Source organism: Onychomys torridus, chromosome 23 (assembly GCF_903995425.1).
Source record: "Onychomys torridus chromosome 23, mOncTor1.1, whole genome shotgun sequence".
In the NCBI taxonomy this organism is placed as follows: Eukaryota; Metazoa; Chordata; class Mammalia; order Rodentia; family Cricetidae; genus Onychomys; species Onychomys torridus.
In genome coordinates, this window is record NC_050465.1 from 12,335,730 (window position 1) to 12,350,981 (window position 15,252).

The following is a 15,252-nucleotide window of genomic DNA, read 5'->3' on the forward strand; positions in this document are numbered from 1 at the left end:
TAAATTTATAAATTTACACTTTAGTGAGTATTTTTTATTCTTAACAAGGAAAACTATAACTATCTAAACTTTAAGTATCTAATCTTTAACTCTCTCAGAGTCTCAAGAAGGAAATATTATCTAACAAAAATAAAAACAGGAAGTGCAGGCAAGCAGCTTCCTCCAAAAACAATGTGAGTTGACAGAAATAGCCAGCTGCCTGGACAGTCACCTGAGGTTTCTCCACAGTATTGGGGCATCCATCATCTTTAGCCTATAGGCTGAGCATATCTTACAGACTCATTTGTGAGCTAGGAAGTACACAAGGTCAACAGTTCGACCTCACATTTGGTGAGAGCAGTCCATGTACCAGAAACACCTGAATTCCACTAGTGTCATGTCATGATTCAGGATGTTAAATTTTGGAAATTGTTGATTTTTTTTTTAAATTCAGCTGTCCATTCCTTTTGGCTGTGTGTGTGTGTGTGTGTGTGTGTGTGTGTGTGTGTGTGTGTGTGTGTGTCTTCACCTTGACATCCCGTTCTTCTCCACATCCCTCTATTAAATGCCAGTCTACTATTGAGAGGTGTGAGCTTAGTTACTCTTTAAGAATAACTTTCAGCTGCTGTTCCACTGTACATCAGAAGCCATCGGCCCACTGCCTGTTTGGCTGCCTTTTTTTTTCTTTATTATTATGTGTTTTAAATTTTATACATCAGCCATGTCCTCCCCCTCCCTCCCCCACCTCCACCTTCCCCCCAGCCCCTCCCCTCCATTCCCATGTCCTCCAGGATCAAGGCACTCCTGGGGATTCATTTAAACCTTCTGGATTCAGTACAGGCAGGTCCTGTCACCTCCTCCCAGACTGAGCAAAGTGTCCCTGTGTAAGCCCAAGGTTTCAAACAGCCAGCTCATGCACTAAGGACAGATCCTGGTCCCACTGTCTGGGTGCCTCGCAAACAGATCAAGCTATTCAATTGTATCGCTTATCCAGAGGGCCTGATCCAGCTGTGGGCTCCACAGCCTTTGGTTCATAATTCATGTGCTTCCATTCATTTGGCTATTTGTCCCTGTGCTTTTTGCTATCTTGGATTCAACAACTCATGCTCCTGCAGACCCTCCTCTTTCTCAACAGTTGGACACCTGGAGCTCCACTTGGGGCCTGGCTGAGGATCTCTGTATCCACTTCCATCAGTTATTGGACGAGCGTTCCAGCACGACAGTTAGGGTGTTTAGCCATCTGATCATCAGACTAGGTCAGATCAGGCTTTCTCTCGACCATTGCCAGCAGTCTACAGAGGATGTATCATTGTGGATTTTTGGGGACCTCTCCAGCACTCTGTCTATTCCTGTTCTCATGTGGTCTTCATTTATCATGGTCTGTTATTCCTCATTCTCCCTTTCTGTTCTTGATCCAGCTGGGATCTCCTGATCCCCTAAGCTTTCTTTCCCTCAAACCTTACCCTTCATTACTCCCACTGTCTTCCAGGTTGTTCATGTAGATCTCATCCATTTCTCTGTCATTGGGTGATCCTTGGGTCTTTCCTAGGGTCCCGTTTTCTAGGTAGTCTCCCTGGAGTTGTGTAGCAGTCTAGTCATCTTTGTTTTATATCTACTATCCTCCTATGAGTGAGTACATACCATGTTTGTCCTTCTGAGTCTGGGTTACCTCACTCAGGATGATTTTTTCTAGATCCATCCATTTGCCTGCAAACCTCATGATGTCATTGTTTTTCTCTGCTGAGTAGTACTCCATTGTGCATATGTACCATACTTTCTTTATCCATTCTTCAGTTGAAGGGCATCTAGGTTATTTCCAGGTTCTGGCTATTACAAACAAAGCTGATACGAACATAGTTGAGCAAATGCCCTTGTGGTATGATTGAGCATTCCTTGGGTATATGCCCAAGAGTGCTGTAGCTGGGTCTTGCGGGAGATGGATTCCCAATTTTCTAAGGAAGCTCCATATTGATTTCCAAAGTGGCTGTGCAAGCTTGCATTCCCATCAGCAGTGGAGGAGAGTTCCCCTTGCTCCACATCCTCTCCAACATAAGCTGTCTTCTGTGCTTTTGACCTTAGCCATTCTGAAAGGTGTAAGGTGATATCTCAGAGTCATTTTGATTTGCATTTCCTGGATAATTAGGGATGTTGAGCAATTCCTTAAATGTCTTTCAGCCATTTGAACTTCCTCTGTGGAGAATTCTCTGTTTAGTTCTATAGCCCATTTCTTAATTGGACTGTTGGGCATTTTGATGTCTAATTTCTTGAGTTCTTTATATATTCTGGATATCAGCCCTCTGTCAGATGTGGGGTCGGTGAAAACCTTTTCCCATTCTGTAGGCTGTTGCTTTGTCTTGTTGACCATGTCCTTTGCTCTTCAAAAGCTTCTCAGTTTCAACAGGTCCCATTGATTGATTGTTTCTCTCAGTGTCTGTGCTACTGGTGTTATATTTAGAAAGTGATCTCCGGTGCCAATGTGTTCAAGAGTACTTCCTAATTTCTCTTCTATCAGGTTCAGAGTAGTTGGATTTATGTTGCGGTCTTTGATCCACTTGGATTTAAGTTTTGTGCATGGTGACAGATATGGATCTATTTGCAGCCTTCTACACATTGACATCCAGTTATGCCAGCACCATTTGTTAAAGATGCTTTCTTTTTTCCATTGTACATTTTTGGCTTCTTTGTCAAAAATTATAAGTTCATAGGTTTGCGGGTTAATGTCAGGGTCTTCAATCTCTCCTCTAGTTATTACTAAAAAGAAATCTGGAAAGTGGAGAATGTTAACAGATTTCAGAGCAATAAATAAGGTGATTCAGGACATGGACTTCTTACAGAATGGAATTCCCTTGCCTTCTTTATTACCTAAAGCATGGTCTATTATAGTGATTGATTTAAAAGATTGTTGTTTTTTTTTTTTTTACTATAACTTTACAAGAATGGGATAGAGAAAAATTTGCCTTCACACTGTTTACTTAGAATAAGGCTCAACCTGTTAAAAGGTATCAGTAGAAAATTCTTCCACAAGGAATGTTAAACATCCTCACCTTATGTCAATATTTTGTACAGCAGCCATTAGAAATAATTCATAAAGAGTTTCCTCAATCTAAAATGCATCATTATACAGATGATGTCTTATTGGCTCATTTGATGTAGATACCTTAGAAAATACATGTTTGATGAAGTAAGGAAAATTTTGCCTTGCTGGGGATTACAAATTGCTCCTGAAAAAAAAAAATACAGAAACAGAAAGTACCAGTCAGGAGAAAGAGAGCAGATACAACTCACAACTGGATTAACTACACAAGAACTAAGTAATTTATTTCAAACCTTACAAGATGATACATCCTTAAATAGTCCAAGAAAAATTATCAGCTGAGGCTGAGATAATTTGCTTTGATAAAAAAGAAGTTACAAGATGCACATGTGGATCACTCAAATCCAAATCTTGATTGTATTTTGGTTATTTTGCCTTCTTCTCATTCTCCCACAGAAATTCTTATTAAGAAAGAGAAAAAATATCTTAGAATGGATATTTTTAGCATACAGAGTTAAAAAATAAACATCTATGTAGAAAAGGTTTCTGAATTGATTCTGAAAGGAAAACTGAGACTTCATCAATTAGCAGGAATAGACCCAGCAGAAATTGTAGTATCTAATGCTGAAATTGTCTCATTATAGGCAGAAAATGAACATTAGCAATGATTAACAACAAAAATAAGAGACTTCATCTTATAAAATGAACTAATTAGATTCTCTCATTTAGTAAAAGAGACACCAATTTCCAGAGTCCCTATATTCTCTACTAATGCAAATAAATTAGGAAAGCTAGGTTATAAGTCAGGAAAAAATAAGTAATATGGCTTAAGGCCCTTATGATTCAGTTCAAAAATCACAGCTGTATGCCATTCTTATGGTATTATTAGATTTTTCTGAATCTCTTAATATAGCTACTATTTATTCAACTGTAAGAAGTAATCAAAAATAGAAATCATCCATTGTATATAACATGTATCAGATCCCATATAGGTCTACCATGCCCTCTAACACAAGGTAATTATGAAATTGATCAACTATTAATAGAAATATGTTAGAATCCTCAGAATTTCATGAGAAATACCATGTGAACAGTAAAGGTTTGAAGAAAGATTTTTTTTACCACTTGGCAACAAGACAAAGAAATTATAAGGAAATATTTCTACTTGTTCTTTATAGAACCAAACACCAGTACCTGCAGCAACTAACCTAAAATGTGCCCAAAGAAAAGAAATTTGGCAAATGGATGTATTTCATTTTGTAGAACTTGGAAAATTAAAGAATATGCACCATACCATAGATAAATATTCAGGATTTCAAGGGGCAACTGCTTTAAATTATGAAATCACTGATTCTGCAATTACACATTTATTACAAGTTATGACTATTATGAGGATACCTATACAAATTAAGACAGACATTGCTCCAGCATATGTCTCTAGTAAAATGAAACCTTTTTTGCATATTTCAACACAAAGCATACTCCAGGTATACTGCACAACCCTACAGGATAAGCAGTTATAGAAAGATATAATTGCACTTTAAAAGATATACTCAATGAACAGAAAAGGGAAATAAAGACCCCCAGAGACAGATTACACTGTGCTTGATTAACTTTAATTTTTTAAATGCTAATGAGAAAGGAACAATAGCTGCAAAAAGACAATGGATAGTAGAAAAAACTGCTGAATTTAATCAGCCCATTTATTTTAAAGATGTGTTGACCTCAGAATGGAAACCAGGAAATGTGTTACATTGAAGAAGAGGTTTGCCTTTGTTTCTACAAGAGAAGAAAAGCTGTGGATACCATCAAGATGGATAAAGATTAGATTCAAAAAGGAGAGACCACCTGAATAAGGAGAGGTGATAATTCATCAGACAGTTTGGTCATTCAGTCCAAACTAATTTTTAAAGACTAAAAAATGCTTTTTATTTGATCAGGCTTAAAAAATAAAAATAAAAAATAACATTTTTGAATGATAATTTCCCAAAGGAAATTGCCTTACTGGTATGAAATAAAAAATAAGTCTCCTTACACCAAGTGTCTCAATTTCATGTTAGAATGTTAAGACTGTAGATTGCCACATGGCCCATGCCATCCTGGACACCAGCTTTTGAGTTTCTTCCTAAATAAAAAGGATTTTTTTGTTGTTTAGTATTAAAAACACAGTTACAATATTTAAAATGTTTTAAGTAAATTTCAAAGGGTTACTACAGTTCAACCTGGTTTTCTAAACCTCTAAGAGTTGAAGTAATTTGGAGCTAACATAAAAGATTTTAGCAGGGTGGTGCCTTTAATCCCAGCAGGAACAAGTGGTTCTCGGTAAATTAGTTGTTTCCTAAATTTTGGTGTTATAGTGAACAAGGTGATGGTGGCCCATGCCTTCGTTCTCACCACCCAGAGACAAAACTCAGATATAGGTCCTAATTGGTATGTTTACACAAGAGAAAATCACTTACCACATTTACAGATTATCAAAACTCTCCACAAGGTTACTCGAAGAGCAGCTGGAGTCATCCTTGTGGATTCGTGGGACTATCATAGCCCAAAGATGACCCCAGCTAAGACTACTAGCAATAGTGGAGAGGGTGCCTGAACTGCCCTTCCCCTGTAATCAAATTGAAGGCTCCATCATAGAGCCTTCAACCTTTAACTGATAGAAACAGATGCAGAATTCACAACCAAGCACCAATCTGAGTTCCAGGAGTCCAGTCAAAGAGAGGGAGACAGGCAGTCAGGATCTACAGAGACAACTGAATCAAGCTTATGAGAACTCACAAACTCTAGACCAGCAGCTGTGGAGCCCATGTGGGACAGAATTAGGCCCTCTGCATGTGTGAGACAGTTGTGCAGCCTGGTCTGTTTGAGGGGCCCCTGGCAGTGGGATCAGAATCTATCCCTGGTACAACATAATCTGACGTTTTGGAGCCCATTCCCTATGGTATGGGGGTGGGGTGGGGGGAGACACCTTGCTCAGCCTTGCAGTCGGGAGGGCTTGGTCCTGCCTCAACTAAATGTATCAGGCTTTGTTGACTCCCCAAGGGAGGCCTTACCCTTTTGGAAGAGGCGATGGAGGATTGGTTGGGGGGGGGGGTGGGGAGAGGGAGTGGGAGGAAGGATGGGATGGAAGAGAAACTGTGAGTGGTACTTAAAATGAAAAAATTTTTAAATAATTTTTTTAAAAAAGGAACTTAAAAAAAAAGAAAAAAAGAAAGGCAGCTAATTTCCAATGTGGACAGGAACAAAGAGTAGCTTTTGGGGCTGCTGGTAAGCTCTTTCTATGCATGCAACCCTGACCACTACTGAATTAGATGACACCCTAAATATGTATATAGTATTTATTGGTGAATTATCAACTGGAGATTCTTCATAAATCAAAAAAGAGTCCACCAACATTTGCCTGTTGGATTCTATTGCAAAAGTTTTCTACATATGGAGAATAAACAGTCTCTCTTTTGAGAAACAAATCTGGACATTTTATGAGGCATGGAGAATCTTATAATCAGTCATTGCCAACTACCATATGGTCATAAAAGCTCCCCTTACAGCTGGGCAGTGGTGGCTCACTCCAGTAATCCCAGCACTCAGGAGGCAGAGGCAGGAGGATCTCTGTGAGTTTGAGGCCAGCCTGGTCTACAGAGCTAGTCCAGGACAGGCTCCAAAGCTATGGAAAAATGCTGTCTCGAAAAACTAAAAAAAAAAAGAAAAAAAGAAAAAAAAGCCCCCTTACAATAATGGATTAGATCTGTTCAAAGGCAGAGTCCTTCACAGGTATTACTGTGGAACTGGTATATATCTGAATTCCTCCATGACCAGGATGGTAGCAAAGGAGTCTGTGCCTTCCTGCACTAAAGAAATAGCTCAGTTGCCAATAATCCCCATCCCTAAATCTCTGACCTGCCTCCCAAAGATGCATCTATTGTACTATGGAGACCAGCATAATGGTCACAATATTTAGCTAACACATGGTTTACTGATGGTTTAATAACCAATGATGAAATCAAAGTTAAAGGAAGGCAGCAGTCTATAGACCAGGGGATGGAATGCCCAATACTGAGGAAAGAACAACAAAATCAGCATAGCACTATTGGCTATAAGACACACAATTAGGAAAGCAAAAGGAAAATTTCTTCTCCAATTTGTGGTGCATGTGCAATGGCATCTCTTTATGGTCATCAAAATGGAAAACCACTAACTGGCAGATAAATGGCAAAGATATCTGGTCATAGGAGACGTTAATGAAAATGGCAAAACCTAGCAAATTTAACAAGACATCAAATTTTATATAGCTCATACAGGCAAGACAGACAAAACATCTGAAAATAATGAAATAGTGGACAAATTGGCAGCCTGTTAAATTAAGACTAGAATACTAAAATGTGCCAGGCAACAAATTCAGAATAAGTCACCAAGAATGATAGATTACATACTCAAAAAAACTTGAGCATTTACCCCAACACTAGAAAATAAGGGAAAATGAAGAACCAAATTGAACCAGAACAGCCCTATGAAAATAACCATTGTAAGAAATCTGTAGCCAGGCTGTGGTCACACTTTTAATCCCAGCAATTCGGAGACAGAGGCAGATGCATAAGAGTCACAATGTTTAAATTTAAAAGCTGCTTGCAAAAGGCAGCTGAAATTCAAAGTAAATGTCCTTTGTGATCTCAAAATAAATACACTTAAACCTTGAATTTATATATAAAGAGAAAGAAGAATATAGGTATATTTATCCACACATACTAAGGTATATTTAGTTTCAAAATTTCAAAAGAATTTTTTTAATTGAAAAATAATACTTTTTTCTGTTGCCAAAAAAAAAAAAAAAATTTGCCCAAGGAAAGATATAACCTGCCAAGAAAGGAATCCTGCAGAGTTGGGACTCGGGCAGGGTTTTTCTTTTTACCTTTCCAAGAGAATAAAAACATCCAGCTAAGGAATGTGGAGACCACTGGACAAGTGAAACATGTGTAGAAAAAGAACAGATCCCATCAAGAGAAAATAACCCAAGAAAAAGTAAAAAGGACAAGTGATATTGTCCACCTCCTTCTGTAGAAGGGCCCCCAAACAGCTTAACCACATAGCTGCCATGACAGGCTCTGAGGCCCAGACACAGCTTTTCACAGACCCCACCCAGGGAGGCCACATATAAGAGGAAATGCCTGACATTCCAATCATTCCCTATACCTAGACAAATGTCAGCCAATCAGGGTACTGAACTCTGGAAATGCCCTCACCTCAACCTCTGCTATGATTAAAAAAACCCACCCTGCCTGGGCTCTGGGCTCTCTGCTCTCAGACAAAGAGACCAAGCTCAGAGCTTGAAGATAATAAAGGCTCTTTGCTTTTACATGTGGGATTGGTCTTCCTGGTGGTCTTTTAGGGGTTCTCATGATCTGGGCATAACACTCCACTTGACTGGCCTAGAATCCCATGCCACCATCTTGTCTGAAAGGCTGCCCCTTCCTACCTGACAACCACTTCACTTGGGCCTGGGGCAGGACAGTCCAGGAGGGGCTCCCTTCTTTCTTCCCCACCAAGAGACTACTTCACCCATCCCTGATTCACAAGTGCTTGTCTTTACTGCCCTCTACAGACATAAGTAGCAAATGGTCTTTATGTGGTCCCAATTCAATTAAAAATTAAAGCTGGCTTTGGGGTTGGTTGGAGGTTGGCTCTCTCCTCCTTTAACACCCACACAATCTTGTTAAAGGAAAATCCAGAATCTCTGTATCATACAAGAAGAGCCATCTGGTATGGGACAGAGGAAAACAAAAATTAAGGGACTGTTTTATTGCCACTAATCTCATAATCTTTTGGTTTTCATTTGACTCTCTAGAATCTTTTCTTTTTACTTAGACAAAAAGGGGGAAATACTGCAGGTGTTTGATCATACTGAGAACCCTGAGACTGTGTTGTTTCCTGGAAAAGCCTGTTTCTAGTTGTGGTATGGCTCAGCCCTGGCACACACCTTTAATTCAAGAGCTTTCTGCTTGAATATTATAAACAGGATCAAATAAAGTCAACCATAGGTCAAGAGGTGGAGCATGCAACCAGTTGACAGAAAGTGAACAAGAAAAAAACATAGAGAGTAAGAAGGACTCAGGAGGACAGATAGACACCTAGGAAATAGAAGTGAGGGGCATGCCGTTAGAAGAGTTTTCTTTAAGATGGCATAGGAGAAGGAGCAGGCTTCTGGGACATTGGCTGAGGAGGAATGCCAGCTGGGTACTTTCTCTACTTCTCTGAGCTAGCAGGCTTTCACCCCAGCATCTGACTTCCGAGTCTTTATTGGAAAAATTGACAATTGGGATTTTGTTAAAAACAACACTATGGCACCCTGTTTATTATTACCAATTTACCATTTTTCCTACCCCACCTTCCTGTTCTCTCTTCTTGTTCTTCTTCCCACACATTCACTCTCTTTTTTCTTCATACATACAGAGCTTACACGCTTTTTATATCTACTACACTTTGAAGAATAAGTGGAAAATACTGAAAACAGGCAGTAACCCCCATCAGTGGCAGCAACTGTTGTCATCCAGGTCATCTATTGTGGACAGATGACCAAAGACGATCGTGGACCGATAATAGTACTTCACATTTCAATCCACATGCATTTGTCACATTTAATATAACCTAGCCAGACTAGGCAATGTTCATCCCCGTTGACTTGTCTATTAGTGCTAATGTAAATACCATGTCTCGGGATGCATTGTAAAGGAGGAAGCCATCTAGAAAGTCAAAGCAGTGGGCTTTTCCCAGGGAGAAGCCTGAAGAAATGAAGAGAATGCCAGAGAAAAGTGTGCAGCTGTTGGGAGGACTCTTGCTGTGTAAACTCTAACTGAGGTCTATGAAGATAGTGGAAAACCCTCTGTAGTTTACAACCTTTTTTGGAGTCTGTTCCATATTTTTCTAGTAAATATTTTTGTTTTATTGCTTTTCAATATTTTTGTCTGCTTATTAGAGTTCAATCAGTTTTTCAATTACTTGCAATTAAGTCCTAATTAATATTTTTGTCAGTTCCATTTCTTGGCAAAGTGTTCTGATATTCCAAATTCTTTTTTAGGTTGCTGGGTTCTGAAGAAGTGTACAGTTCTTATAGGGGTGTCACTGGGCATTTCAGTTATGAAAAATGATTTGCTAATAGTTATCAGAATGTAAAATATACCAAATTGGTCAGTTAGGAATCCTACTTCCAATAATTTATGGTAAAGATGTAAAAGGATATCATTGAATATATATATATATATATATAATATTGTTTAAAAATAAAAAAACATTTCTGGGTGGTGGTGGCACAGGACTTTAATCCCAGGACTTGGGAGGCAGAGACAGGCAGATCTCTGTGAATTCAAGTCCAGCCTGGTCTACAGAGTGAGTTCCAGGACAAGCTCCAAAGCTACACAGAGAAACCTTGTCCAGAAAAAAAAGAAAAAAAAAACCTAGATATTTCAAAAAGAAAATTATTTTATAATGTATATAAAGTCACCATTTGTCTAATGAAAAAAATGTATGCAATCCTATATCCATAGTCACACAGACACTATAGCTAAGGCATTGGTGAGAGCACGATTTGTGACTCACTGAGAAATAACCATGGTCAATGACACAATACCCTTATAATTTAAATTCTCTATTTTGTACTTTTAAAAATTATATATATAAATTATATATATATATATATATATATATATATATATATATATATAATTTCCAAACATAAATGTATTTGTTGTGGGTACATATATGCATGCATGTTAACATGTAGAAAAGGGCCAGTATGTACATGAGTGTGGGGTCCCAAAGTTAATATCTAGTGCTTTCTTCTACTACTTATTGAGTTGGTAGTCAGGATCTCTTTTTGAACCTGGGTTTGCTCTTTCAGTTAATCTGGCTAGCCAACTTGCTTGGATTATCTGTCCCAGCCTCTGTAGCTGAGATTACACAATGGCCACCAGGCCCACCTGAATGATTTATTTATTGTACCTGAGTTCTGAAGACTTGAACTCTCGGCTTCACTTTCGTGCAGCAAACACTTTACCCACTGACCCACCTCCCTCATCCTTCAACAAATACTTTTATTCATGTAATTTTCTCTTACCACGTGTAGGCAGTAAAACGACTTATTCCTAAATTTTCTTCACATAAAGTCCTCTTTTCCTAGAACATGAAACAGGGGTGTGGGGATATGCAGGTGTGTAGGTGTGTGAGACCACCCATGCATGCTCTCAAGGATGTGCATGACACAAGTCAATATCTAGAAGTCAGAAGGCCAGTCTGGGATTGGTTCTCTCCTGCCACCTTGTGGCCTTTAAGGGTCAAAGTGTGCTCATCAGGCCTGCACATGGGACTCTACTGGCTGAGTCACTTCCCCACTCTCCTGTTTGTCTCTAGGATTTTCCTTCACAATAGTCAACAAATGTTAATACTGCCTTTTCTATATTCCAAAGTAGATCCATAGAATGTTTTCTAAGAAGAAATACCTTCTTTGAAATATGTTTCTTAACTAATATGTCTACTGTATTGCTTTCCAGTTAAATAATTTAAGCAAAGCTACTAGGGTGTAGTGATATTTTATCTGTGCACCCTAATAAAGTTTATCTGAGGATCAGAGGAAAAAGCCAGCCACTATAGTGAACATAGAGGTCAGGCAATGGTAGTGCACACCTTTAATCCTAGCATTCAGGAGGCAGGGATCTGTCTGGATTTTCTGTGAGTTTAAGGCCACACTGGGAACAGAGCCAGGCATGGTGGTACATACCTTTAATCCCAGCACTAACCATAAAAGTCTGGAGGTCTATACAGACATACAGCAAGTGACAGAGCTGGGCAGGAAGAAGAAGTGATATAGCTGGGCAGAAAGAGGAAATGAGATGGCAGAACAGAAAGGCATATAGGCATAGGTACATAGGAAGTAGGTCTCTTTGGCAGAGGAATACCAAGTGGTAAGAACATGGCTGACTTCTTTCTACTTTTCTGATCTCTAAGCTTTTTACCCCAATTTAGCAATTTGTCCTACACTAGAGAGGTAGTTCAACAAGTAAAAAGCACTTATTGCTACAACTTGACCACCTGAGACCAGTTTCTTGAACCAACATGGTGGGAAGAGAAAACAAGTTGTCCTTTGCATGTATGCTGTGGTATATGTGCACTCCCATACTCTCTGTCTCTCTCTGCCTCTTTGTCTCTTTATTACACAAAGTAAATAAATATGACTTAAAAATCTTAAAAAATAGGGGCTGGAGAGATGGCTCAGAGGTTAAGAGCGCCAACTGCTCTTCCAGAGTTCAATTCCCAGCACCCACATGATGGCTCACAAATCATCTGTAATGAGATCTGGTTCTCTCTTCTGTATACATGATAAATAAGTATTTTTTTAAAATCTTAAAAAATAAATAAAGCAAAACCCAAAACTGCAGGAATAATGACCACCACTGACACTGACCCTACTTTCAAAGCTATATGGTATCCTGAAGATTAAATGTGTGTATAAATACTTAAGAATATTCACATTTGATTTTATACATGCAAAATGCTTCTGAAGTTACAGGGAATAGTTTCTCTAAGGAAGAAACTAGATGTTTTAGAGACAGAGCATAAATGAGAGCTGTTTGACATGTAGGGTTTTGTTTTTTAGTTTGGGGGTTTTTATTGGTGGGAGGGGGAGTTTATACCTCATTAATTTTTTTAAATATAATAAATCTTTATATTTGAAAAGTCATAGAAAACATGTCCAGTTAGTAACTTACAGCCTCTGTGAGCACTTCCCAGACACCCATTCCAGCTCAAAATATGCACACAGGAAGTAAATAGTGCCACTCTCCTGAGTGAGCAATTGCTTCTCTGCCTGCTTAGTATATATGTTTCATAGAGGGCCGCAAATTAAACTGGAAAAAAAAGGAGAGATTCATAAGATAAATGACAGGCTTTTTGTCATCTGTTTATATGAGTTACATAAAATGTGACTGGAGGTGATCATTAGAATTTCCACCTTGAATATCATGTCAGTTTGGGAACAGGAGAGGGAAATGGCACTAATGGAAAAACAAACAGCTTTTTGGAAGGAGGCTAGGAAGACGAAGACAAAGACGCTGGAGGAAGGGAGGGAGGGAGGGAGAGAGGGAGAGGGAGAGGGAGAGGGAGAGGGGGGGAGAGGAGAGGAGAGAGAGAGAGAGAGAGAGAGAGAGAGAGAGAGAGAGAGAGAGAGAGAGAGAGAGAGAGAGAGAGAGTTTCTTTTTAGATGTGATCCCAACCCTTCTTCCAGGAATAGACATCGGATCTTCAAGGTCGTAGTTTGGGAAGGATTTATTCAAGTGAGCACTTTAGAGGGGTTGTGTTGTGACTCGAAGAGGCTCATGTCTTTGAATACAAGGTCCTGGGTTGGTGGTGCTGTTTGGGAAGGTTGTGGAACCTTTGGCAAGAGGAGCCTTCGGTGGGGTGTCAGTGGTGCGGGGCTTGGGGTGTACAGCCCAATCGCACTTTGTCTTCATATTCTGGGCTTCCTAACTGTGGTGCAATGTGACCAGCCTGTCTCCCACTCATGTTGCATACCTTCCAGTGAGAACAAATACTGCCTTTTCAAATGTCATTTTTAAATGCCAAGTTAAAAACCACCTTTGCAAATTTATTCTCTTAAGGGTTTTTTTTTTTTTTTTTTTTTTCTTTTGAGAACCGCATTTGTCAAGGCCCTTCAGGGAAGTAGACCAGTAGGACATAAGCAGAGAAAGATTCACAGAAGGGGATCAATCAGAGCCTTGGGCTGTGATAGCCTGGGACTCCCGGTTCTGCAGAAACAGCAGGTAGAGAATCCAGTAGCTTCTATGTAGCAGACTTGAGGCCAAATTTGGGCCTCTTTGAAAACCATCAGCCATTGCTCTCAAAGCCTTGAGAAGTTCGAATGAATCAAATGGCAGAGATGCTTAGCTTCATTCACACTCTCCTGAAGGAATATTGTAATCATAACTAAAAGTGATGGACAGAATCCTGTTTGACCACTCAACTCAACTCAAAGCATCGAGCTTTGGCACCTAATGTTAGCTATTCCAAAGACTGTGCAGATAACTGGTTACATAAGCAAAGAAGAAGGCCACTGAAGAAGAAAAAATCACTCTACTCATTTATTATCTGCACGATATAAAGACTGATGCCTTCTCATGACTCTACACTCTGCTAAACTCTAGATAATAAAATCAGGATTTACCAACCAGCTTATTATATTTTAAGACATCTTCTTCATATTGAAAGAAGAATTATCTGTTATTTTATTAGAAAGATTTTTCTTGTGTGTTGGATGGTGTATTTACTGGAAAATGTGTATACTATTTCATTATACACAGAATGGATGTACACAATTTCACACAATGTTAGAGAAAGAAATGCACAATGTTACATGAAATTTAGAGGGTTTTCTTTGTTGGTTTGTTTTATATGTACAAGTACATAGCGGGGGAGTGCAGATGTGTTCACATGTGGAAGCCCAAAAAGACATCAATGTCTTCTCTGGTCAACTCTCCACCTTATATACGAGGAAGTTGTCTCTGAACCAGGAGCTCATGTTCTGGGCTACTCTGACAAGCCAGTTTGACCCTTCTGTCTCCTCCTATACCTTGAGATTACATACAAGCCACCAGCTTTTTATATGGGTCCTGGAGATTCGAAGTCTAGTTCTCACCCTTCTGTGGCAAGCTCTTTACCAAATGTGCCATCTCCCTGACCTCCTGAAAGGTTCTTTGTATCACATAGTTTGCTTCTCCATTTTGCTTCTTTCACAACTGCTTGTACCTTACTCTCTGGTTTTAGGAGGTCATGGACAAGCATATAAGAAGTAAAGTAGTTTAAACTGAGACACATTATTGAAGATTATAGGAGGTAAGAAAGTTCAGAAGAGCCAGATTCCTAGAACAGCATTCTGCCAGGCGTTTGCCTGGGAGGAGCAGAGAGCAGAGCTTGCATTTCAAAATCTCTCCCACATTGATTTCTCTATCACTGCTGGAGGCCCAGCTTCAAAACAATTTACTTCAGCAATAGAAAATCTCATCAAGGTCAGAGGGATGGGATGCTGTGCCTCTTACCACCTTGAATTGCATCTGAGGAGAGAGGACTGGGGTAAATTGGAGTGGATCAGGGTGTGAGCATGTAAAGAGAAGGGATTTGAACTACTTACTGTTGTCAATGGAAAGAGACATGGTATATCAGAATTTTTCATGGTGTGAAGTACTACACTGAGTACAGTGTGG